The following is a 27,849-nucleotide window of genomic DNA, read 5'->3' on the forward strand; positions in this document are numbered from 1 at the left end:
AGGAACTGTGAGACTGCTGAGAAGGACGAGCTCCAGGTTGAGCTTCTCAAGCACGGAAATGAGCAGCTTCATCAATCGATATATTAAGTATTTCTGAAGGGAAGGTTATGAGAGAACGAAGAAATGCCTACAAATTGGTTGGATGGCCTCGTACGCCAAATCTACAAGAAATTACACAGACTGGAATGTACCCAAATACAGGGGGATCACCCTGCTGAATTCAGCGTACATAATACTGTCGCACATTCTGTTGAACAAACTGAGACCAAGAAGTTGAGGAGTCCTTCGTCGCAAGTACCATGCTTATTATCGTGAGGGCCGCTCGCCATCGGGCCTTGTCCACCTTGCATTAATTTTAGATAAATTCCGTGACTTAAAGACCGGTTTATAGATTTCAAGAGAGTATGCTTCAGCGGAAAGAAAGAATTGCGGCAGATAATGTCTGAACATGGTGTTCCAGTGAAACTATTTAGACTGATGCATGTAGAGGGTGATGACTCGAAATTGTGTTATTGCAGACGACGTGTTAAACTCCTTTGTGAGGTTAGATGGACTGTAGCAAGAGGATGTTCTTTCAGATATTGCAATCGAACATTACATAAGAAAATCTAGCGTACTATCGATGATATCGACTTCATTACCTTTTCGGGTCATTTGAGAAATCGATTACAGGGCATTTGTGAAGACAGTAAGGACATGCTTGATCATTGTTTCTATCAAAACTTGTTCATGGTTGCAGGTAGAGATAAAAGTACGACTAGTGGTGTTGGTTCTGAGACAATGTTTGTTGAAGTTGTGTATAGTTGTTGAAGCATTTGTTAAGTGATATTCTTCACCGCAATGCTGAAATGTCGCAATGAAGCAAATTGTAGTGTTACTGGTCTGCCCTCTATGGATCTTGACTTACTTCTCTTCAAAACTCTGTATTATACACAAGCCATCCTCGGTGGGAGTATGCCACGCGGAAATCCACAAGTCCAACCTCAGCATCCGCCGCTGTCAATTTGATATGCATCGCACAGCCTCTCGGTTTACAATGGCCCACAATCCGAAGCGAACCTAAATCGGGGAATAAAATAACAATTTTTATTCCCATCTCGTTGCCCCATCCTGCCTCGTTGTCCTAAGCGCTTATTCGTATCGTGAGAACTGCCATCCCTCTGTGGCTTTCCAAGATTGGGCAATCTTCCAAAACTGGTCCTCTTCGCAGCCACATCCATTGTTGCTGCGCCATTGTCGCCGGGGTGACATCGCGAGGGAATACTCCACGCTTCCGCGCGACACTCACACCAGGAAAAAAAGCATCCATTCCCGACCGGAGGATTTGAATAGAATTATAACAGATTTTGTTAACTTAGGAGCAAAATTTTTCTATGAAAATATAATATGAATATGGCTGGTTATTAATTTAAATAACAAATATAACATATTTTCTTCTGCATCAAACAAGATTATAACAAGATGTGTTATAATTTAAACAAAATCATAACGCATTGTATTTCATTAAACACGATTATGTAGAACTAAATTATAACAGATTCTGTTATTCCTCCTAGTTAAATTATAGCAGAATTTGTTATAATTAACTTCTTTGTTTATAGTTTAGAATTGTTTCCATTTTTTTATGATTCTTCCATCCAATTCAAAAGGTTCGAACACAAATGGAACAGAATTTGTTGTGTGCAACATATTTTGATACAATTGCGACCCAATTCTGCTGTAATTCACTGGTCGGACTACTTTTGGGGCCATGAGCAAGCGGATTTATGGCTCACGCTTTTCATTCCTGTCTGAAATTTCGTTCATGCAGATGTGATTTAAAGTGCCGTTCGTTTGGAACCAAAAACGCCGACTACGACGACGACGACGACGACTTGTGACACTGGGTGAGAGTCATCGGCAGTGGGATGAGCTCCGGGAAATAAATTGCATGTGATTTAGAACTCAAAGTGTCTCGTGATTGTCTCCAGGGACAGACATTTTAGGGAGGAAAAAGTTCGTATATTGAGTTTATACGTCTTTATTTATATGTCTCAATCTCATTCTTTTTTTTTTTTCTTTTACTTCAAGTATTACATTCATTTTTTTTATCGTAGAAATATTACAGATGAATTGAATTCAAACTGCACAGCAAGTTATTTTTCGCAATCAGTTAGTAACAATTTGCTCTCCTCTTACAATTCCGGAATTGGCATTTTTTTAATATAAGATAATTTCCAAAAGGGCTTAGAGGGTCCAGTTGAGTAATTTGATTTTCAAAATTTTTGTTTCCAGATTGAGAAAACTTTTTTTTTTTTAATTCGTAAGTAAACAGTTGGCGACAAAGCTGACTACAGTCATTTGAGATTAAATCAATCGTATAAGGGTTTCTATAAAAGGAAAAACAAGTAGGGCTGTCAGGGTATTGAATTGAGAAATTTCCTGAAGAGCACCCATCACATAAAATTCTGCCGTTGGAATTATTCCATGAGCGATTTTTTGCATTAAAATCACCAATGTCAAAAAAAATTGCCTTATAGGGACTCAAATTTTGCAAGTCAGTTTGAAGCAAATTAACATGCTACCCAGTGCATTGGAAAGGCAAATAGACAGCTATGAAAGTATATTTACCAAGTTGTGTTTCAAAAGAAACACGAAAATATTCAAAAAATTTTGTTTCACATGACGAAAAAAGTTGATGTGTTATACACCTCACGCTATGTCTGAAACTGACGATTATAAAAATCTAATTTACATCGGATTTTTTCTCGCTAGAGATCAATATTTGTTCCATATTTTCATTATCGGAAGTTTTTAAAATATTGTATTGGTGAAATTTTTTCCATACATTTTGTATGGGCTGAAATGCGTCAAAAAACGAGATTTCATGGGTTTTAGTATGAAAAATAGCTGAAAAGTGCAAAAAATCAAAATTTCACCGATAGAATATTTAAAAGCCTTCCGATAATGAAAATATGGATCAAATATTGATCTCTAGCGAGAAAAAATCCGATGTACATTCGATTTTTATAATCGTCTGGTTCAGACATAGCGTGCACCTTTGAATGACTACCGCCAGTCGATCATTACGATAAACAAAATTTTGGATCATGTTGAATTTGGATGTATGTTTTAAAAAGGTTTCCGCAAAAGCTTCGTCCTCTACGGTTCGTCCTCTTTACCATTCAAAGAGCAAGCATTTCAATTTCATAGCTTGATTTTGATGACAATCAGTAAATACTTTTGCTGATCGTCAGCAATCTTCAGCACACAAAATTTTCCGAATAATCGAATCAATAATTCAAAAGCAAGGAGCACTCTATCGTTCTTCGCTTAACGTAATGATCCAATCTCATTGTCATGAGTTTCAGCAACAAAAACCGGAGCAACATTTCTGCCACCAGATAATCACTTTCAGCCAGAAAATTTGCCACCTTGCCCTTGTACCACTTGCAGCACCCAAACGCAAACTGCCATTTAATTACACAAGTTACAGTATAATTTGGAATTCATCTCAGGCAAAACCACCCGGCAAACAACTGCGATCCGAAAACGAGACGGCGACGACGGTGCCACCGACAAAGTGTGGGCCCATAACCGCACATACCCGAACTATTGTTTGCAGCCCCGCCAAAGTTCAGCATCTAGGGCAGTAAAATAGTCATAGAAAGGGTGGTTCTTGGTTGGTTCCAGTGGCGACGACGGAAACCCGGAAACTGTGCAGCTGCAGCTTCCTGTCGCAGCCGGGGTTTTCTCTGTACGCTTTTGCATGATTTACGAGTTGAATTTCCCAACAACAAACATAAATCTCGTTCTCCCACACTGACGTCCACCCACGACACTGGCCACCGAACGGTGCCACTGTAACTTAGAAGAGGCTAGGGTGAGGGATGTAATTTTTGACCTTGTGCTAGTTTGCGAACCATGGATGGAAACATCTTTACCAAGTATGAAAGACTTTCTGTAAGAGCTGATGACACAGGCCTCTCCGCCAAAGGACAAAGCCTGTGTGTCATTTGTAGTCGATTGCAAAAAAGTTTGGATTTTTTTCTTCATACCTGCAAAAATGGAAGATTTCTCCTAATGCATCCAAAACTCAACTTATAATATTCCCACATAAGCCAAGAGCTCTTTATTTGAAACCTTGCAGTAGACATGTTGTCACAATGGGAGAAGTTCCAATAAATTGGTCAGATGAATTTAAATATCTAGGGCTCATGCTAAATAAAAATTTAACTTTCAAAAATCGCACTGAGGGCATTCCCCTCCCCTTGGTTATGCGACCTTGCCGCGATGGGAGGGCATAATCCATTAGCCCATATGATGGAAACCAAAGGCGTAACCTGTAGTGGTGGTATCACATTTTGGCATTTTTTGTTTAAAGCCGCGTCATAATTCATATGGCATAGACGCAATAATATCTCGGATGTGATCCAACGGACATTCTGCGTCATTGATAGAATTGATGCCCATTTCAAATAATTAATCTATTCGAAGTGGACATTAATACTATTGGTGACGTTCAGTTTGCCTTTTGCTAACCAGAATGATCCGTAGCCACTCTTACTATTAGCTAGCTAGATACATAGTTATCATATACGACGTAGGGAATACTTAGGAACTCTTAGGAAAATGACTAGTAGATTCACTGAGTAGAAATGAGTGGCGACAATCTTATTTTAATATGGTTTTTACATTGCCATAATAAGAAATACCTCTTTTGTAACAGCGGTATAAATAATCTAATTCCAGCTTCATTTTCGCAAAATTTACAAGTAGAAAGTAGGCGTTGTGAAGCATTGCATTTGCCACCGAAAAGTGAATCTTGTAGGAGACTGTAATAGAAACCTAAGGTAACTTTACTCTTCAATATTCACTATAAAAATGACTATGGAAAGTAAGACGCTGAGATCGATCATTAGGGTACACTTGCTAGTTTCGAAAAATTGTTGAACAGACAAGGAAAGCGACTTTTTTCTTTAAGGATATATGAACGTAATGACCAATAAATACTTATAACAACAAAAAATGAAATTAACTAGAACTACTACTAAACAGCCTAATTTTGTTAAGACTTGACGACACTTGACTCTAATCTTACGTAAAAGACAATAGTAATCAGAATAGCACTTGAATGACAAATTATTCAAAACCATTTCGACTAGACAGTATTAGTAATGCACTACTATTTCAAACAAATTCTACACTACTGTTTCAAACAAATTCTAATGGAGCTGCTGATTTTCATAATGCTTCCTTTTCTCAGAAGCAAGGGAATATGGGTACTTTTCAAAAACTACCACGTCACAATACTAATAAAAAAAAACAGTGTTCATGTGGGCGCCATTGCCTAGTCCGTCTGAGTATTGGTCCTGGTAGAGGGGAAACTTGGCAAAAGCCAGACCGAGGGTTCAGCCTTGACAAGTTAAGCTGTCAGGCAGCTCCAACTGAATACCAAACAGCCAAAAAAAAAAAAAAAAAAAAAAAAAAAAAAAAAAAAAAAAAAAAAAAAAAAAAAAAAAAAAAATCGCACTGAGGGCATTCGTGCCAAATTTAACAAATATTTAAAAATCTTTATCCACTTATTAACATAAAATCAAAACTTTCTCTTAAGAACAAGCTTCTGATCTTCAAACAAATCTTCAGGCCAGCCGTGTTGTATGCTGTACCAATATGGACTAGCTGTTGTAATACCAGCAAAATCGTCATGATTTGAACACTTGTAAACCAAAAATGCAATAAAACTATTGCGTTTCGATAACTAACTTTAGTTCAACTGTCCACTTTGCACTTTTTCACCGAAATCACATAGACAAACACGATTTGAGAGAAATGCTTAGCGATCGACACCAGGCACACCACTTTATGATACAAACTTCTTCGCCCCCAACCCCCCCTGTGTGATTTCTTTTGCCGGGCACTTATTTCAACTATGGAAAACCTTTGTTCTTCTTCACTGAAGGATTTCATTCCAACCACACGCCGCAAAAGTTCTATAATTCACCAAATTTTATGATATTTCCTCAACGACCGCGTAAAATTGAGAATGTAAACAAAGTTCAATCCGTCGTACTGAGAAAAAAAAAAGTTTGTGCGCATCAATGTGGGCGCGATGCTCGGCGAAAAAAAAACGATTCCTTTGATTGTGTTGTTTTCGCTGCACTGTGAGCAAATGACATAATTGTTCAGTCGAAGGGAATTGACTTGTTTATGGGAATCCTGTTTCTTACATATTCTGATTCTACGTTAAAAACTGAGCCAGAATCCAAATTTTCATGATTTTCTGTGCCCTGGAACTATTTTTAAAACACGTTTGAATTTAGTCTGGAAATCGCGTTTGAATCACCCCTCGGCAAATTTCACTTCGGGGTGAGCTGTCATAATGTAAATTGAAATGTCATTGAGTCGGCGGAATGAAATCTTATGGAATCATTTACTATATCAGTCCTGGTTAGTCGCGCTTAGTCGACGACTAAGAAGCTTTCCTCAGATTTTTTAACACCCTTTGGGACATCAGTTGAAAATTTAAGCTGTATCATCGACTTGAATTAATTTAACTCTGTTGTATTTAGATCAGGTGCAACTAAACGCCCTGTGTAACATCAATCGAAATTGTCAAGCTGTACCAACGCCCTAGAGTAAATTGACCTTTTCTCAATTAGATCAGTTGCGTTTAACGCCCTGTAGGATATTATTTAATAATTACAAGCTATATTAAGGCCCTGGAGTAGTTTGACTTTATTCTATGTAGATCAGGTGCATCTTAACGGTCTGAAGACATCAATTCCTAGTTGTATCAACGCCCTGGAGTATTTTGACTTTACTCTATGTAGATCAGGTGCATTTCAACGCCCCGTATGGCATAAATCGATCCATCCGTGTCGACGCCCTGGAGTAGCTTGAATTTATTTCACATAGATCTTTGCGAGATCTAGAACAACGCCCTGTAGAAAATCAATTGAAATGTTCATGCTGTATTAAAGTCCTGGAGTAATTTGATCTTATTTCATATAGTACAGGTGCATCTTGACGCTTTGTAGGACATCAATTGAAACTTCCTAGCTTTATTAACGCCCTAGAAAAAATCGCTGTAAAGTCATCATTACAGCCAAAACGAATAACGGGCTACTTTGCCTTAACATTCTGTAGGACATTAATTGTACACTCTAAGCTAGATCAACGCCCTGGATTAATTTCACCTTTTCCCATGTAGATCAGGTACATGTGACCGCCCTTTAGGACTTAATTTGATAATTCCAAGCTGTATCAACGCCCTGCAGTAAGAGTCCACAAAGATCTTGGCGAGATCTGAAGCATCTTTACGCTCTAAAGCAAGTCTTGCTTGTATCAAACCCCTACGGTTATTTGACTTTATCCTATGTAGATCATGCGCACCTCATAGCCCTGTATAACATCAATCAAGATATTCAACGCTCTGGAGTAATTTGATTTTGCCTCAAATAGATGAGCTGTATCTTAACGCCCTGTAGGACATCATTTAATGAATATATTGCTGTATTAACGCCCTGGAGTAATTTGTCCTTATCCTATGTCGATTAGGTGCATCTTAACGCCCTGTCTAACGTCAATTGACCCAAGAGAAACTTGACAGTATTCCAAATAGATCAGGTGTATTTGAACGTCCTGTATCAAATTAAATTGGTCCTACATCAATTAAAATTGGTAAGCTATATCAACGCCCTGGAGTTATTTGACTTTATTTCACCTAGAGTAAGGTGGGGCAAAAGTTCGACCTTAGTGGTATAATCAAAGTTTCCAGGAAAATAATAGCAGAGGAAACAAAACAAATACCATACAGCTAACCTTCAACATATTGGCTATAACTTTGCTGAACAAACTTGTATCAAAATATTAACCCATTTTTAGTTATAACAGTTTCAAAATTGATTGTCTTAAACGAACTTAAACACCGGTGGGGCAAAAGTTCGAATCTAATGTGGGGCAAAAGTTCGTTGGCTCAAACACAAAATATCAATACTTTTTTGCCAGGCATACTTTATACGAGCCGTAAACTTATGTTTCCCGAAATATACACACTAAATTTTCATCAAAAAATGCCCAAAACAGGGTTAATTGTAATACACCCAAAAAATAGCAATTTTTCGCAAAACTAAGTGAAAATGTAAAATTTTTGTGACATTTTTCGCACGATCAGGCAAATTTCGCTAAATTTGAAAATAATATGTAGATTTCAGGAAATTTGCAAAATTTTCCGTTGGTTTATACATGGGTCGAACTTTTGCCCCGCAGATTCGAACTTTTGCCCCGCTATGGGCCAAAAATTGATTCCAACTATTTATGGAAAAACTAATACACGTCAAAGCATCCTTATGATAGGCCTTGAAACGCCCTTACATAAAATATTGAAAAATATTTTTTTTTCATTTGGTTCCATGCATCGAAAGTTTGACCAAATATTACAATATTTACGTCAAAAAACAACAAATAGCCATATCTTTTCCAAATCTCAATCAATTTTTATGATATTTGGAGTGAAAGTCTCTTACTTGAATAGCATTCGAACCACCATGACATTTCTAAGTTTTGATTTGATTTGAGCTAGAAATCTTAAAAAGAAACTCTTGCCCCACTCGAACTTTTGCCCCACTTTACTCTATATCTTTGCAAGATCTAGAGGATCTAAAAACCGCTTTGGAAAATCAATCGAAATTTCCATGCTGCTTCAACACAGTGAAATTATTTGACCTTGTGTTATGTGGATCAGCTGCATCTTAACGCCCTGATTAAGATCAATTGCAAACTCTAAGTGGTACCTACGACAAATTTGACCTTATCCTATGTAGACAAAGTGCGCCTTAACGCCCCAAAATTAAAAATTCCAAGCTGTATCGACGTTCTGCAGTAATTTGATCTTATTTCAAGAAGATTAGGTGCATCTTAACGCCCTGAAGGATATCAATTGTAAAATACAAGCTTCTAATACTAGGGCGGTTCAAAATTTAAAAATATTTGAGAATCCAATCTCCCATATGCTCCTTACCATCCTTTCCATAAAAATAGTGTTCTGTGAAATTTTCAGCCTTCTAGGTGGTGATTTAAAGGTGGCCCAAGGACAAAGTAGGTTTATATGGAAATTACTTTGGAGAAATTTTGAGATATGTTACAAACACGCTAGTACTGTAATGTAAGTACAAACTTATTATCCCATAGTAAAAACTCATTCTTCAAACCATAATAAAGAAATTTGCTGAAGAGAGAAATTCAATCCAACGAATGGCAGAAGAGATATTCATGAGTTTGTTTGCTATTATTTAGCTTTATATGGGATTATAGCCCTGCAAACATGTACAAAAATCTTAAACCAAATTAGCTCAAAAGGGAATTGTTTGTTCAGCAACATCCTTCATTAAGGTTTGATGAATGAGTTTTCAATATGGGATGATAAGTTTTTACTTACATTACAGTACTAGCGTGTTTAGAACATTTCTCAAAATTTCTCCATAGTAATTTCCATACAAACTTACATTGTCTTTGGGCCACCTTTAAATCCACCTAGAAAGCTGAAAGGTTCACAGAATACTATTTTTATGGAAAGGATGGTAAGGAGCATATGGGAGATTGGATTTTTAGAATTTTTTTAAATTTGAATCGCCCTATTCTAATACGCATTAGAGTAATCTGACATTGTCTTATGTAGACCATTTGCATCTAAACACCCTGTATCATTTGAAAATTTCAAGCTGTATCAAGGCCCTGGAGTAATGTGACCTTATCCTACATAGATCAGCTGCATATTAACGCCCTTTATGGCATGAATCAAAATTGTTAAGTTTTATTAACGTCATGGAGTTTGACTATGTCTCATTTAGGTCAGACCTGTAGGACATAAGCTGAAAATTCCAAGCAGTATCAACGTTCTGGAGTAATTTGACTTTATTATACGTAGATCGGCTGCATCTCATCGTCCTGTAGGGCATCAATTAAAATTCCAAACTTTTCCAATGCTCCTAATTCACAAAGATCATATGCATATCAACGCCCTGTATGGTATTTATCAAAATTGTCAAGCTGTATAAATGCTTTGGAGTAAATTTTAGTTCAGCTGCATATTAACGCCCTCTATGACATCAATCGAAATTAACCCGAGCTGTATTATCGCACTGTAGTAATTTGATCTTGTCTCAGATAGCTCATCTTAATTCCCTGTAGAACAATAATTTAAAATTCAAAGCTTCATCAACGCCCTGCAGAAATTTGACCTTAATCCACATAGATCAGGCACAACTTTACGCTCTGTAGGACACCAATCGATATTGTCAAGCTGTTTAAACACTATGGAGTAATCAGGAGCAAATTAACGCCCTGTAGAAAATCAATTGAAATTTCTGATCTGTACGGCCCTTTGTCACCACTGAATTCTGGAATTCTGATATTCCTTTGGTGTGAAAAGAAAAAATATGTTGAAATTGCGACAGCATGAAACAATATCGATCGAATCATCTCTAGTAACTCTTAAAGTTTGATGAGATACATGGAATTTTGAAGCAGAAAAAAAAACATCATTTCGTATTCTTGTTCATTTTGGGCCAATATTTTTCATGCAATAGTGACGAAAATTCATTATCAAGTACTCATCAAAAACGGTATTTGCTGAAATGAGTTTGAAAACCTGCTGTAATGAATAATTAACAATTCTAAAATCCTTCAATAGATCCAACTCCAAACTATTATAATGAACAATAGCGTGATATTTTGAAATCCAGGGCAGTTGTTAATTTATTTGCACTTTGGTATCACTTCAAGATACATTTGGCTGAAGTTCGAATCTCTTGTTAAATTCAAAAATAAGGTTCAAACTTTCTAGATGTCCTGCTTTAAGACACCTTGAGCATTAAATTAAATTCGTGAACCTAATGTTTCGATTATATTTATTATTTGCCCGTAACGCGGGTAGATCACCTTTTCGAAGTGCGTTACAACTCATGAGACAATTTATTTCCGAGTTCAAGAGTTTATCTTTCGATATCTAGGAGGGAAACGATTCCGAATCAGTGGAGTAGCAGACCTCTTCACTTCTAAAATAAGCTTTTTGTTTCAAGGAATCTAAATGTTTCATGGGATGAAACCTGTTCACAGTTTCAAAAAAACGACTTTGAACCTTATAAGTAGAAGCAATAATTTGATACGTTAGAGTACCGATGCATGGTCAAAATCAGTATCATTCAACCTGCTTAGTGGCTGAACCTGATTAAGGGGCGCGCTTTTGAGAGTTTAATGGTGACAAACTGCTTTCTCCAAAAGGTATAAATAGTGGTATCTTTTTCTAAAGAGGCTCTATGCAAAATGATAAAGAATGATATTTGTATAAAAAAACGACTACTTCATTATTTCTCAATAGTAACGACATGCACTAAACAAAGGACACGGGTATACCACAAAAGATCAAAGAAAACTGGTCGCAGTGGTTCATCCCGAACAGAAACAGGAAAAAAAATATTATATAAAGTAATATAAGGGAATTAACGTATTTTCAGCAGTCTAAGCCGATGCCATGATTCATTTGTAATTTTCTCGGATATACGCAGACAAACTAAATGTTTGTTAAATTTATGCGCTGCTCAATCCTGTCTAATATCACAGGCATGTTGAAAACTTTTGAGAAACGTTTTACAATATTTCAAATATCTCATGTATTTGTGACTATTGCCTGCATCCTCGTTTTCTTCGTCAGCCTTTCTCATAAGAACTGCAGGCAAATCTGTTCGGCAATTCCACATAAGCCGCATTTTGAGGCGTATTTATTTCAATCAATGACATCTCTGGCGAAATTGTTTGTTCGGAAATCTCGTCAGGGGGAAGCAGACATATTAGTGTATTTCTCTTACGCTAGCTAGAAGTTTGAAGAGAAGCTCATTTATTGATATATTTCAGGTATTTCTTCACTTTTTTTTCTTTTCATGTATCGTAAAGCACAAATCAAACTGAGAAAGTATGTAGCTTTCATATGCAATAATTTTGGTAATTTTAAGTTTGATCATCAGAAAAAATAATTTCACCATTCATGCACCATTCGTTTTTAATTTTGTGGTCACCATCAAAAAGCTTACTAAGGGGTCACCTAAAAATGACATCCATCAAAGGGGTGGTCTACGAAAGTGTGACAATGCATGTATTAGGTATTGGAAAAAGCGTGAGAGGGTGGGGAGCTAGAAATCCTGAAAAATGATGGACGTCATATTTGAAACATTCCTAAGAAAAAACTGAGTTAGAACAACTGAAAAAACTAGGTGAGCAATGGTATTAGCCGTAGGAAATGAACGATTTTCTAAATTTATGAAAACAACATATTTCGTACAACAAAGTAATAAGTAATCTTGATCAATTGCTAGTTCATTCCTCGAGTAAACTGTAAAATGGGATTAAATTTTGAATAAAAAAATCTGGTGGTTATATTGTATTATGACGCCATCTTGATATTAAGCAAAAGTATGAGTTATTTAGTATGACGATAAGTATCGTTGAAATGACAAATTGACTTGAAGCAAATACTCTCCATTTCGAAAATCTGTATAAACTTTGATCATTTTTCCCTGATTTAAAAGATATTCCGATATATTTAGAGGGCTCGACATTATCCATTTTTTTTTAAATTTATAGTTGTTTTTCGGTTTCACATTTTAATTGGAATGAACATTCAACACAAACTAAACACGTGCAAATGCATTTTACTGCCCATAACTGCATATTTGTAACATTCGAAAAAAGTAGGCATTGAGTAAATTGAACACCAAGTGTGCATTTCATGGCAGTATAGGAGGAAACTAAAATTTCCAAAAATTACCACGAACTCAAAAGTGCTTATTTGAGGCTGATATTTTGTACAATTCATATCGCATATTAGGTGAATAGTCAGAAAATAATTCTGATAGATATTTCATTGCTATTACATTGCGAGGCTCATTTATAATCTCAATGTGACTGTTATGCGGTTATAATTACCAATGTGACAAAACAACTTGGTATTTTTTTCGAATTTTCTAGAACAATCTCACAGATTTCATTAAGTTGATCGAAAGTATTTATAATTTGATGACTCTCCACGGTATTAACTCCAATTTGTCAAAAATGTCGAATGTGACTGTTATGCAGTTATGGGCAGTTTAGATCTCATATGTTTGGAATATATATTAATTTGATACAATTTTGACGAGACTCCCTCATTAACGCCCGGGAGTACAACCGCCCTCTGGGCTATAGCAACGCCCTCCTCAAAAGGGAATGACTAAGAAGCTAAAATTTTACGACGACAGGGCTGATCAAAATTAATATATACAAGCTACAAAAAACAGTGAATTTTTCATCACTAAACAACCCAATTGTGTTCCACTACGGCGGATATTCCAGCTTACCTGCAACTTAGATTCATTTTCCAAATGTGTTTCAGCTGAATTTAGTCGGGTGAATACGGCACCGCTCAAATGTCAAATTAGTGATTTCGTGCATTGATCCATTGTTGTTAATTCATCCCATGGTGTCAAATTAATGAAATAAAATCAGTCTATTTTGCACTGAAATTTCTGAAAGAGTATCGGCGTGCTTAAGCGCATCTTGTGATACTTTTTCGAAACAATATGGACTATAATGACTGAACTTTATTACTTTGAACTTTCGAACTACAATTCCAACATGGCTGCCAAAAAGAAGTGGCCCGTACTTTGCCTAAATGCAATGAGCACAAATTAACAGCAATCAGAATGGCAACATGCAACTTCATGATGCATGCACGCGCAGTGATTGAAAGGTGGAAGCAGCACTTCGATAGAAACCTTAATAAGTGTCGGTCTCGGAATAGTATTGTCGGTGCGGTAAAAAGTTAGAAACGGTTTCTCACCGAAGTTGGATTTTTCTCCAAATCTATGCGAGATACCTAACTTCGGAAGTGTTGCATTCAATTCGTATCCGGATACGCTCTAATGCGCCTTACTTCCGAAGTAGAGTATCTCGTATAGATTCTGAGAAAAATCCAACTTCGGCGAAGTGCATTTTCTAATGATTGACCCAATTTACAATAGTTTACGGAACAAATTGCAGAATAATGATTTTTACAGCACGAGTGCTGTAAAAATCGAGTTCTGCAACGAGTTACGCACAACATTTTTTGTAATTTCGTTGAAGACCACTTGAGGGTACCAGAAATTATATCGGAATGCATTCACCATCATTTCAAAGTTTCTGTAAAATTGTTATTTTATGATTCACTACGCAACTCAAAACAGTTACGTAATGAGAAAGCGTTGCGTAATGAATCATTACAGCACTGGTTTCAGTTGCGTAATGACTATTCCTGCACTGCATACTTTAGTGTAGGAAAGTAGACTCTTTCATGAAAGATTGGCGTGATGAAAAACAGCCTATTACGATGCGAAATTGCAAAAAACCCTTTAATTGTTTTCAACCTATTTTTTGACAACTCTAAGGATCAAATTACCACAGCTTTATTTACAACATTGTGAAAATGCATGATTGGATATTTATTTACAGAACAGAACAAAGTACGCATCCGAGAGAGACTCGCGAAGAGGAAAAATATCAACGTCATACGCAGCCTAGATTACGCTGTCACGAAACGTCAAATGCAGCCCGCCGTTTTTATGGCTGCAAAAGAGAAAAATATTGTATTCACTATAAACTGTTACCTAACCTCAGTCGGTGGAGCATTTTTTTCCAAAGTTGCTGATAAATCTCAACACAATATTAGATATTTCTAATATCTGCAGCGTTTTCTGGCATGGAATTTTGATCAAAAGGCTATTTATGATTCGGTGTGATGCAAACGCAATCATTTTTTGCTGAGAGGTTCATGTGAGAGTTTGAACGACTTGCGTATGATTGGTATAAACACAAAGTGGAATAAAAGACAAAAAACTCAGCAATCACAGAAAAAGAAGACCGTCTTCGTGATTCTCGTCTCAGGTACGCATAGGTGGTTTAACCCCTATACGACCGGGTTACAATTTTTTTATTGTTACTGTGAATGTTCGACTCAAATTATTTAGATACGGTTCCCACCAAGATTAATTGAAGGGAGGTTCAGTGATCTAAGCAGTCAGTGAGTGCGAAGTGAGGTCAGCTACAGGGGAGGTGAAAGTGACAGCTGGCGAGTATGTTTTCATGTATCATTTCTATGGGAACGTTGGGGATTGTTTACCAGAGAAAACAAATCCTACCGGTAAGTGAAAATTTTCTCCCGCATTTCTGAGTAACGTTTATCTTTTTCGTGTGTTTTAGAGGATGTAAAATGCAAGTGTTTTATTGCTTAAAGTGAGGAGAAGCTGCTAGGATGCTAAATTTCTTCTATGACTAGTGAAATTGAAAGCCGAACGAACGAGATGGAGTGTGGCTGTGAAAAATGTTTGGAGGTACGTCTTGAGTTAGCACCTTCAAACCAAAACAAACTCGCCAGCTGTCCCCTGGTATTTCAAAATAACGAATTCATCATTCTGACACATTGAACTACCTCCCTTCTAGATACCTTGGTTCTCACTACATGCAATCCAAAGGCTTCTAGTTTGGCACAAGTGGATCAATTTATGCCCGATGGCCGGAGTTCTTCCGGTGTCCTCCTGAGTCCGATCGACCATATGCAGTGTGGCAGCGCGAAGTATCTGATATGCGACGTCAGCATTTCCGTGATCAGCGGCACCCTGATGAGCTGGAAGGGGCCCAACTAAAGTAATTCGAGGAACAACGTGAGCAGGACATGCAACGCCTTCAAGGAATCGAAACCATGTTGCAGCATTAGGCGGAAAACGATTCACAGAGGAAGCGAGAACGGGCAAATTTGTCCACATCGGCTGAACAGCATGGGAACTACTCAGAATCTATCCAGCGAGGTCTAGCCGTGAGTACAAACCCACCAATGGCACCGTCTGTTCAAGGTTCGACGTCTCAGTTGGCCGGGAGATAAGTTATCTCCAAAGACCTACCGGTATTCAATGGCGGTTCCATCGAATGGCTACTCTTTAGCTACAATTATTCTACTACGGCGTGTGGCTACACTGACTCCGAGAATTTACCACGGTTGCAACGGTCGCAGCCTGGGAGGGAGGCACAGATACTACACACGAAATATGACACAACACTTTTCCAAATTGCAAGATAACTCCCGTTCACCAACGAAATCGCCAGTTTTCTTTTGTTGTGTACCTTCGATCTTTCTGGACAAAATTGGAAAAAGCGCCATATTTTTATATGCATTTAACTTTGATTTTGTTGGAAAATAGTAAAAAGATGCATGTTTCAATACTTTATATTCGATCAAATTAAAAGGTGCTATCGTGGCATTGGTTTTGGGTGTGTAGGAAATGATTTTCAACCGATTGTTGTCAACTTAGTCGAAATGAAAACATTCGTTTTGATCTATTTATTACGCGCTTTCATCAAGTCTGTCCATTCCAAGGTATTTATAGAAAGGTAAAGGTACAGCAGTCAGTGGATGCGGGGAATGATAAGCAGCGAGGGGGTAGAAAATGACAGCTGGTGAGTTGGCTGGCTGGCTACTTCCTTTCCCCTCCGCTGATTGATCTCGTTTCCATGGCACAATTATTATTTTATTATGTTTTCAAAAACAAATTGTAAATATGTGCTCTAGCAAAGATAGATTCCGAGTAGGAAGGTTGGTAAGCGTATTTTCTGGTTTAAATCCATGTCTTATTTCAATTATCTAGTCCAGAATGTCGTGATTGTGCATTGAAACGAAATTCACACTCGAAAAGGACCTACATGCACTCATTCTGTTGCTGTAAATCTGATGTGAAATGGAAAATGTCAGCTTGTTTGAGACATCAATTGGCCACTGCGCTTTACTCGGTTTTATTTCGAATTAAGAACGAAGTTTTGGGCTTTGAAGGTGGTTATGATTGAAAACTAAATTATATTCTTCTTTTCAGACTGTTTTTTGCAACGGTGACAGACAAAATAGAGCATGAAAGTCGCTGAAATGGTGTCTCATTTTGATTGTTTTTCGGAGTTACATTACATATACTTAATTACATTACATATTAAGGTCTTTAATTGCATTACCATCGAGTCAGCTTTTTGTAATGAATATGTATGATCAGCACTGAATAATTTAAAGAAGTAATTCGAAAACAGTATTCTAAAACTGCGGTTGATTGTCAGGAAACAAAGTGAAGTGGTTTAAGGGGAAACATGTTGCTAGGATCACAAGGCTTGCTGACCTGATAAAGCATAACAAACCAGCCAGCTGTCTGATTGTTTTCCAATATGGCTGAATGCCCTATTTGACACATTGCACTACCTCCCTTTTAAATACCTTGGTCCATTCTTTAAGGGGTCATGCACAAATTACGTCACTCTCCTAGGGGGGAGGGGGTCAAGCCAAGCGTGACAAGCCTTACAAAAAATTCGGAGGACTCATACAAAAAACGTGACAAAGGGGGGGGGGGAGGTGGTCAAAAAACTTGAAATTTAGCGTGACATAATTTGTGTACCATCCCTAAGATCTGAGCTCACAGTGACAGTTCGTGACAGCAGAATCTCGGCTCACTATGACGTACATAAATGTTGTATCGGTTTCTCCCTCCAAGGTTTTCGCAGCCAAGGAAGCTGTCAGCAGCTTTCTTCTTCACCCGTCCACCGTATCGCAAGTTCTGTCAACTCTTCAGACGCTATATGGGAGGCCGGAGCAGATTGTTCACAACTTTGTGGCCAAAGTTCGAGGAACGCCAGCCCTTACAGCGGAAAGGCTGGAAACGTTGATCCAGTTTCAACTAGCCGTCCAAAACTTGTGTGGTCACTAGCAAACAGTAAGGCTGGAAAATCCCCTGTCTAACCCTATCCTGCTACAGGAGGATTATGCATCCCCTGGTAATCTTTGATATCGTGGAGCAACTGATTACGGTCAAGGTCAATTTAAGGTCCTCCGGAAGATCCGGAACATCCGTAAAAGTGAACATATCCTGAAAGTATCTAGAGGAGCTGGGATTTTTTTCCAAACGACATGCAGTGATCAGTTTGAAATAAGTATACCATTGTTGCTTCGATATGTTCTTGAATGGCCATTTCTTGGGCCTTCGGAACATCCGTATTCTAAAAGTTGATTTAGAGAGCTGTTTTTTTAACGACTTGCAGTTATGAGCTTCAAATTAGTATACCATCATTGCTTAGATATGATCTCGAATGACCATTTTTTTTTGGTCCACTGGAAGATTCGGAAAGTCCGTAGAAGTGAACATTTCCTGAAAGTTGACTTAGAGAGCTGCAATTTATTCCAAACAATTTGCATTGGTTGTTTAGAATCGTATCACGTCATTGCTTACTGTGGTGTCCTTCATGAGATCCGGCACATCCGGAAAAGTGGGTATTTCCTGAAAATTTATCTAGAAAATCGCAATTTTACAAATAACTTACAGTTATGAGGTACGTGTAGTTATACTGTCGTTACCTCTATAAAACCATGAATGGTCATTAATGGAAACTTTGTGTTACTTCGACAAATCCAAAACATCCGTTAAAATTGACTTGCATTAGTGGTGAAGAATCGTATCAATGTCATTATCATCCACAAAAGTCACTGTATGGTCCTGTGAAACATCTGGTACAGCTGGAAAAGTTGAAATTTCCTGAATACGCATTCGATTTTTCCAAATGGTTTGCAGTGACCATCGCCTAGTGGTTATACCATCGTTATCTCTGTATAATCTTGTATGGTTATGATTTAACCAAAGATCCGAAACATCCGTAGAAATGGACATTTCTTGCAATTTTTCTCTACACCGATAAAATATTCAAATTCCAATGAAGTGTAAACTGAGGCAAAGAGTAAAAATAAACCAAATTCATCTATATTTATGGCATTTCGTCTAGATTTCAACCAAAGATGCTTGAATGTTACATGATCGTGTAAATTTATAGCGCATGTGATTGTAAAAAAAGCGATTTATCGTTGACATTTCAATTTATTTTGATGCTCTAAATATGTGCATGAAAATAAACTTAAATTTTCAACATATTTTTAGCTGTGTAAAAACTTGCATTCGTGGTTTCAGAATCGTCACCGTCATCTAGTTTTTAATGGTCACCTTGTGGTCCTTCTGAAGATCAGGAAAATCCTATTGGGAGAAATCACATCTCTAAGGGTCAACTGGCAACATTTGTCCATGTTTACTGATGTTCTGGATCATCCGGTAGAACATAAATTTGCCATTTCAGATCATACCGACAAAACGATGGTAAACTAATTTGAAGGTCATAACTGCACGTCGTTTGAAAAAGAAAATCCTTGCTCTCTAGCTAAATTCTCAGGGTATGTAAACTTTTACGAATGTTCCAGATATTCCGGAGAACCAAGAAATGGCCATTCGAAATCATACTGAGACAACGATGATACGGTGAAGCTCATCATTGCACGGTGTTTAAAAAAATTCCAGCTCTCAAATTTCAATTTTTGAGATTGGTCTACTTTTACGACCGTTTCGAATCTTCCTCCTGCAGTGACCTTGACCGTAATTGGTTGCCCCAAGATATCACAACATTATCCGAGGATACGTAATTGCCGTTTTCTGTTAAATTAGAGGTGTTTAAACACCATTTAGTATGACTGAACTGTTCAGAAAAAAAAGTCGATCGATTTTTTACCCGACCGGAGGACACCGGAAAAACTCCGGCCATCGGGAATAAATTGGTCCACTTGGGCCAGCATACGTAACTAGAAGACTTTGGATTGCATTTAGTGAAAACCGCATGTAAATAATTGAATTGAACGTTCACAATAACAATTTTAAAAAAAATCGTCACCCGGTCTGATATGGGTTAAACAAGTAGGCATTAGCCGTAGAATGCTAATGTTGCGACTGTTCGTGTGACCAACATCTAGTTTGCCACGCTCTGACAGCTTGAGTACCGGGTCTATAAGTGTCAAATCATTTTTTTCGACCAAAATAAAACATTCTCTACAACATGGCACTAAACAAGCAATCAAAAACTTCAACAGTAAGTAATAATAAAATAATTCTATTTTGTGATAACAGCGCCACTAGCGTTCTACTACTTATAATTCTATTGTTAAAAAATACTAATAGAACTAAGAACTTGTCTGTATCAAAACCGTTTTTTATTCTATTTTTTATTTGAACGAGCTTCAAGTTTTTATGAATAAAATCATATGATTTAGAAACAAAACAAATGATAGAGTTTCAATTCTGAAATTCATTCTCGTCGCTTTTCCGCAATGATATATCACGGTCGGATATACGTCTAATGGAGTCTAACAACAAGTTCAATGTCTTTACTTCATAGTACGCCTATGATACATACAAAATCATTCGATTTTTTCAGCGAAACATACATTTGGAAAACTGTTGTCCGAATGCCTATTATGAAACTGCTGACTAACAATGCAATCGAAGTTCCCCCAGTGGATTTTCATAGGAATAAGGTCGCTTTGAGTGCTAATTTTATGTATTTTTTCTGTAGGGGATCCATAACACGCAAAGGGTCCATAACCGGCATCGGCTCCTTACATAGACGAAAACTAAAATTCGGGTTTCCCCCATGGTGGAACGAGGGAATCTCTACTTTTCATCTCAAATTTGTGATCTGAAGATTCTCTGTAACACAACAGAATCTTCTTCCTCTTATTCTTGGCATTACGTCCTCACTGGGAAAGAGCCTGCTTCTAAGCTTAGTGTTCAATGAGAACTTTCATAATTATTTACTGAGAGCTTTCTTTGCCATAGTTACCATTTTAGCATTCATGTGGCAAGTACGATGATATTCTATGCCCAAAGAAGTCAAAGAAATTTGCGTTACGAAAAGATCCTGGACCGGCCGGGAATCGAACCCAAATACCTTCAGCAGATGCTCTAACAACAATGATGTAAAGAACGGTAAATCAAACTTTAGCTAAAAGCTTGAAGCTGCCTAAATCTATACTCAATGGTATTCGCCGATCCCGTCGCCAGTTTGATCAACATATCTGTCAACTTTGGCAATAAACAAAAATGTTATCCTACTAAATCGTCCATCCTATAGGGCATTTGCGTCAAGGATGTAACTTTTGCAAGAATAATTGCCGCGCCAACCCGTTCCTTAGTTTGAAAAATTTCAGCACGACTAACAGCTGTACTTGATAAAAAATAAAAGAAAGAAAAACCAAAAACTCACAGCTTACCCACGCAAATCTTGGCACGTCGTTGATTGTTTTACACCTTATCCGGGCTCCTGCGTTGCGAGCAAAAAACGAACAACTTGTTCTTTCAAAGTTGTTCCCCGATATATACCCCCCTTCGCATACATTAAGGTGTTTAAAGGCGCTGCAAAAAAAGCCGCGAGGAAGTTGCGTTTATATACTGTTCAATCTTTTGTGCACCTAAGAATTGCATTGGATTCAAAATATCGAAGATTTGGTGGTTTTCGAAAGTAGTATTGCTTGGTATGAATTTTCAAATGAACTTTTTAAGTATCCATGGAGGTTTAAGTTAAAAAAATACTCTAGAAGTATTTGAAAGAACCGCAGAAATATGAATCAAATGTGAATGAAACGTGAATAAGTAATCTAGTGTGAGACTTATATTAGATTTAAATGAGAATCAAATGTGAATCAAATTTAAACAATATATGAAACAAATGTGACTCCAATAATAATAATATGTGAATAAAACGTAGACAAAAGAATCAGAGAACAGAAATAATATCGACAAAAGAGAGAACAGATAGAACATATTGAACAGAGAGAATGGAGGTAACAAAGAAGAACAGTGAGCAGAAAGAACAGTGAGAACAGAGAGAACAAAGAGAACAGAGAGAACAGGAAAACAAAGAGAACAAAGAGAACAGAGTGAACAGAGAGAAGTAATTAGTCTTTAAATATTTTTGTTGGTTCACTTAATATTTGATGAATTTTCGTTAATGTGAACCATAATTTTGTTTAAAACAACTTTTTCAACAGGTTTACTGATAGAAGAGCACTGAACGATTGGAAATGAAACTGACTTGAACTGACTGGTTTCGAAATTGGTGCAACTTTGGCGTTTTCCCCTTTGTCAAGAAAATCAGCCAAAAAACAAAAACAACAAACTTTGTGAAAGTTTTTTAATTGATTTTTTGATTGATTTCCAAGTCAAGCCCCCACGAATAGCCGAAATCGTTCTCTTGAATGAGAATGCTTTCCAAATCCCGAATAACTTGGTTTTCAATCACACTAGTGAGCCTTGAATAAAAATTGTGCGTTTGAAAGCTAGCTGGTAAAGCTCCTGCCTTAAGTTGGAAAAGCTTCTCCCAAAAACTGAATAAGTTTCTCCCAGAAGCTGGAAAGCTTCTCCCAGAAGCAGGAAAGCTTCTCCCAGAAGCTGAAAAGAGCTTCTCCCAGAAGCTGGAAATCTTCTCCCAGAAGCTGGAAAGCTTCTCCCAGAAGCTGGAAAGCTTCTCCCAGAAGCTGGAAAGCTTCTCCCAGAAGCTGGAAAGCTTCTCCCAGAAGCTGGAAAGCTTCTCCCAGAAGCTGGAAAGCTTCTCCCAGAAGCTGGAAAGCTTCTCCCAGAAGCTGGAAAGCTTCTCCCAGAAGCTGGAAAGCTTCTCCCAGAAGCTGGAAAGCTTCTCCCAGAAGCTGGAAAGCTTCTCCCAGAAGCTGGAAAGCTTCTCCCAGAAGCTGGAAAGCTTCTCCCAGAAGCTGGAAAGCTTCTCCCAGAAGCTGGAAAGCTTCTCCCAGAAGCTGGAAAGCTTCTCCCAGAAGCTGGAAAGCTTCTCCAGAAGCTGGAAGCTTCTCCCAGAAGCTGGAAAGCTTCTCCCAGAAGCTGGAAAGCTTGAAACAGATTATCTAAGTTTCTTGACAAAGCATCTTCTGGAAGCTGGAAAACTGCTTTGAGTCCTAGCTCAATATTCACAGGTGGATACATTCACCTTTATTTTCAAGGATTATTACAATTGTTCTTCATTGTCGAGTTGGCGTTTTGAAATAGCGCGTACTTTTCCACTCTTTACCCGGTTTCATCGCATCGCAGCAAACTGGAAACCATGGAACTGGAGGGCCCGGAAGAATCACCGTGGCCAATCAAGGTAGGCCTCCAAGGTAAGTGCCTTGGAGAAGGTGTAACGATGTCGACGAACGGCGACACACGTGGAGATAGAAAAAAAAGAACAATTTATCACTTGAGACACTTTCGAAAAATAAATGTGTTTGCATCTATTCTCCGCCACCGGTCCAAACTCCAATGGTGGGCGCTTTTTTTTTTTTTTTGTTCCGTTTCTAGGTTAGGTAGGTCTCAGTACGTTCTGATTTCATCTCCGGTGGAACAGACGGGCACAGCATTTTTCCATCGCGCCATTCCAACTTAAGCTGTTTTGTTTTAGTCACTTGAAACCATTGCAGTCGGTGTGGGGATTTAGGGTATTCCAGAGAAAATCAATCTTTGAAAAATCATGGTGTTCTAACCTAGAATATATCAATATATCATTATATGCTTATTAAGTTCATTTTTCTAGAAAAAATCAACTTTCTAAAAAGACGCCCAATTAGTTTGGGAAATATTACCACTTTTGATGAATAGTAGACATCAGTGCTGTTATATGTCAAAATTTTGAAAAAAAAATAAATTGCTTATATCACCCTTCCATGCAAAATATAGCATAAGCAAATATTGTTAATCGATAGTAGTTCGGAAAGGTCACCGAGAAAAACTTTTTCCGATGACTTTTTCCACGTGGAAGGATGATATTAGCAATATGCAATTGTCAAATTCACATGATATTCATGACATTTAACAGCTCTGGTAGGCATTCAATACATCTGCAAAAAACGTCAAAATATGTCAGATGGTTTCTAAGCCTACTATTCGAATTTATTTTCAAAGAGTGTGTTCAAGCGCTTGTGCGGCATTGGTTTTTTAAAATATTCTATGTTATTTTTGTTCGTAAAACCTTTTAAAACCAATAAAAAACTGAAAATTTCACCACTATGTTCTCTGATCAACAACTAGTCAATCAACATAAAATAAAACTACTAAAAACCTTATGTTCTAATGTTAATATTACAATAGAAGAAAAATAACAAAAATCAGTATAATAGAGATCAAAAGTCTAACAATGCAGTTTAAATAAGCATATTTTTCTTCCTAAGTTTGAGCACCATGACTGCCGAACGTTGAATTTTTCCGAAACACCCTATTGGGGATGGGGAGCCGGGTGAATGTGGACGATTCGTTCGGAGCTTACTGTGCCAACGCGGAGGAAAACATTGCAGCGGAAAAAGGCTAAGAGCCTTAACGTGCCGCGTCAAGCAACGGAATAGTTGATAAAAGATTCAAGAGCTGGAACTGGTAGCGTTGCTTTACTCTTTTTAGTCTCGTGTTTTTTTTTTTGTCACCGCCTACTACGACTACTACTTGGCCAAGCTCCATGTGCTGCACGCTCTACCCAGAACGAAAGTGAGTAAGGGCCTTCCTTTGGCCATCTTGGAAACCGGTGACGTAAAGTGGTGAGGTGATGTGAGGTATGTAATGCTATAATAATGGCTACATTTTTCAGTGGAGATTTTTAAAAGTTTTCTCTCCATACTTTACATAGGGTTACCAGACGTACTCTTTTTAGAGTACATGTACTCTTTTTTGCCTTTAAAATTTCTGTACTATTCTTTTTTGCTAAAAGGGGTCCAGTGTACTCTTTTCCAAATATTGATCGACAATTGCCGAACAAATTGTTAACTTGTCAAAGAAACCAGATAAACCTCCACAGATTTTCGATAAATACTGGCTAAACCGAGTTGGTAAGAAGAGCTCAAAAATTAGTAGAAAGAATTGATGCTCAAATTTATCTCACAAACACAAAATAGGTGACCTAATGATAATACCATTAATAAACAATTAACATACTATTGATTTTAAGTTTAACATTTTTCAAGTGATTTTGAATTTGAAATCGATGCCGATTTGTGACAGTTTATTTTAAGCACTTTTTCTAAAAATGTAGTTTTCGCGAGACATGCATCGAAAAAAAAAACCGTGGAAATAGTGGGGCTTAATTCCGAGCTATAGTCTCAAAAACACGAAAGCCAATCAAGCTCAAAAGCAATTCTATCTTTCATAACGTTTTAACGAGTCCTTAGTAAAACTTTAATTGAAGACTTATGCTTGAGCTCCTGCTAAACACATTCAAAAGTTTTTCTGAGCAAACGTTATTTGAAAAACAAAATTATTACAAAAACTCGAACAACTTTTTGTATTATATGCGTTTTATTATAAATGATAACAAAATGATTAAAGGAATCGATTCACTCAGAGTCAATATTTAATAATAGTAAGCAAGCATATTATAGAATCGGAAAATTGAATCAAAGTTAACCTTTTTGTGAAATTTATAATGAAATATTAATAATAGTGTGATTCAAATATAGGGAATGTGGCAGTGATTAGGATTATGAATTGTTTGCATTAGTTAAGAGAAGATAAGTCGTCATTTCCATTCTTTTCTTTTCGAAATTTCAATATTGCTTGCCATTAGGTTTAATGAAACCAACGATCTTAGAATTTAAAAAAAATGGCCATACATGAATATAAGGACAATCTAAAATTGCATTTTCAATTTTTGAGTGTAGGTGAAGTGTACTCTTTTGTACTCTTTTACAAAGTTGAAAAAATGTACTCTTTCCGGTGAGAGCAAATATGGTAACCCTAACTTTACAGCTTTCAAGATTGCTTTCCAACTCGGTTCTCGCGCAGCTTTGTTTCACTATCACGAAGTGGAGAGTGGTTTCAGCAGCGAATTGAGGTTAGTCACATTCGTTGGTATAGCAAAGCGACTTGGGGTACGTGCCGCACTTAAAAACCTTCTGTGCGACATGTTTAGATGTTTCATGAAGACTCACCGATGTCAGTTAATTCAGATAAAATGAGAGTAGTGTTAGTTGGAAGAAATGATGTGGTCGTTATACTACACTGCTGAAGCCGTTTTGCATTCTCATTAACGCCAGCAAAATAAAGTGGGCCATGAATTCGAACAAAAAAGATTCGATCGAAAGTTGGATCCGCCGTAATTGATTGCATTATATATCGATTTTAGTCAACTTGTATCCTTTTTCCGTGCTTATTTATTACAGAAATCAGTTTTTTGGTGCTAAAGAATACGTAAGATGACGTCTGTAACCCTTTTTTACCTAAAAGGTACTTTTTGATTATTCAGACGAATTTTGTATGTAATCGGGAAATTTTAATCATACTACCGTTTTAATTCATACTACGAACAGCTTCGTATTCCGGGCACTCTGCTTTATATTGGAAACATTTCACTTAAGTTCTCACTTTGTAATCTCATTATCATAAGCATTTGCCATAGATATGTACGAATCGTTTAAAAGTCCCTCCATCGATGCCACTTCTGATGACCTCTTCGCTGAGTTCTTCCATATTCGAAATCACTGAGCATCTGCACCACAACAATATGCTTTGCATCTTGCCGGATTATCAATTCGTCGTATCGTTTTCATTTCTGTCGTAATCAGTTTTCAAATTCTTCTCACAACTTACAGCTCACTGTGATATAGTGAGTGGTCAAAATACAACATATCAAGGCTATTATAAAAGGTTTTACTAAAATATATAGATTTACGAACATCTCCCTCCTCTTTAAAATTCATTGTTCGCCATCAAAATTCAGCTCAAACATATCAACACAATTCCTTTTGACCGAACTATTATGACATTTGCACACAATGCAGTCACACAACACAATCAAAGGAACCGTTATTTTACGCCGAGCTGCGCGCACACATTGAGCTTTTTTTCTTAGCACGACGGATTGAACTTTGTTTACATTCTCAATTTTACGCGCTCGTTGAGCAAATTTCAGAAAATTTCGTGAATTACAGAACTTTTACGACGTGTGATTGGAATGAAATTCTTCAGTGAAGAAGTACGAAGGTTTTCCACATTGAAAATATGTGCCCGGCGAAGTAAGTCACACAGGGGGGCGGGAATAAACTTGTATTATAAAGTGGTGTGACTGGTGTTGATCGCTAATCATCGTGTTCATCCATGCAATTCAGGTGAAACAGTGCAAAGTGGATAATTGCACTGAAATTAGTTATCGAAATATAGTAGTTTTATTGCATTTTTGGTGTGCAAGTGTACGAACCATAACAGCTTTTACAAAATTACACTTCGAAAATGAATCTAAGTTGCAGGTAAGTTGAAAAAAAAAACCGCCGTAGTGGAACATTTTAAATTTAATACCTACGACAAATAATAGCATTTACGACGAAGTAGAACGAAACCCTACCCACCAATCTCGATCATGTATTGTCTGTCCATGTTGGCGTAGTAGGCAATCGCACGCCACCTCTTCCTATTAAGTTGTTAGAACCTGGTAGGGAGGCACCGATACTACACACTAAATATATAACAATGTTTGTTTGAACTGCAAGATAACTCCAGCTTGCCAACAACAATCAAGGCAGGCTTGGGGAAAATCGCTAGTTTTCTTTTGTTGTGTACTTTCGAGTTTTCCTGACAAACATGGAAAAAGGGCCATAGTTTTCTATGCACTAAATATTCATTTTTATTGTAAAAAGTAAAAAGATGCGTTTTTAAATACTTTATATTCAATCCGATTGAAAAGTGCTCACGTGACATCACTTGCATTGTGTATATGAATTTATTTTCATTCGATTTTTGTCACTTTTGATTAAATGCGAAAATGTGTTTTAATCAGTTACGCGCTTTTTCCATGTAAGTCCAATGTTTGAGATCTGGGCTCACAGTGACAGTTCGTGACAGCGGAATCCCGGCTCACTATGACGTACAGAAATTTTGTATTGGTTTCTCCCTCCCAGGTTAGAACCCCCGAGCAACGACCAGTTACCTGAAAATTAACAATCTGGAT

This window comes from Aedes aegypti, chromosome 1 (assembly GCF_002204515.2).
Source record: "Aedes aegypti strain LVP_AGWG chromosome 1, AaegL5.0 Primary Assembly, whole genome shotgun sequence".
Lineage (NCBI taxonomy): Eukaryota > Metazoa > Arthropoda > Insecta > Diptera > Culicidae > Aedes > Aedes aegypti.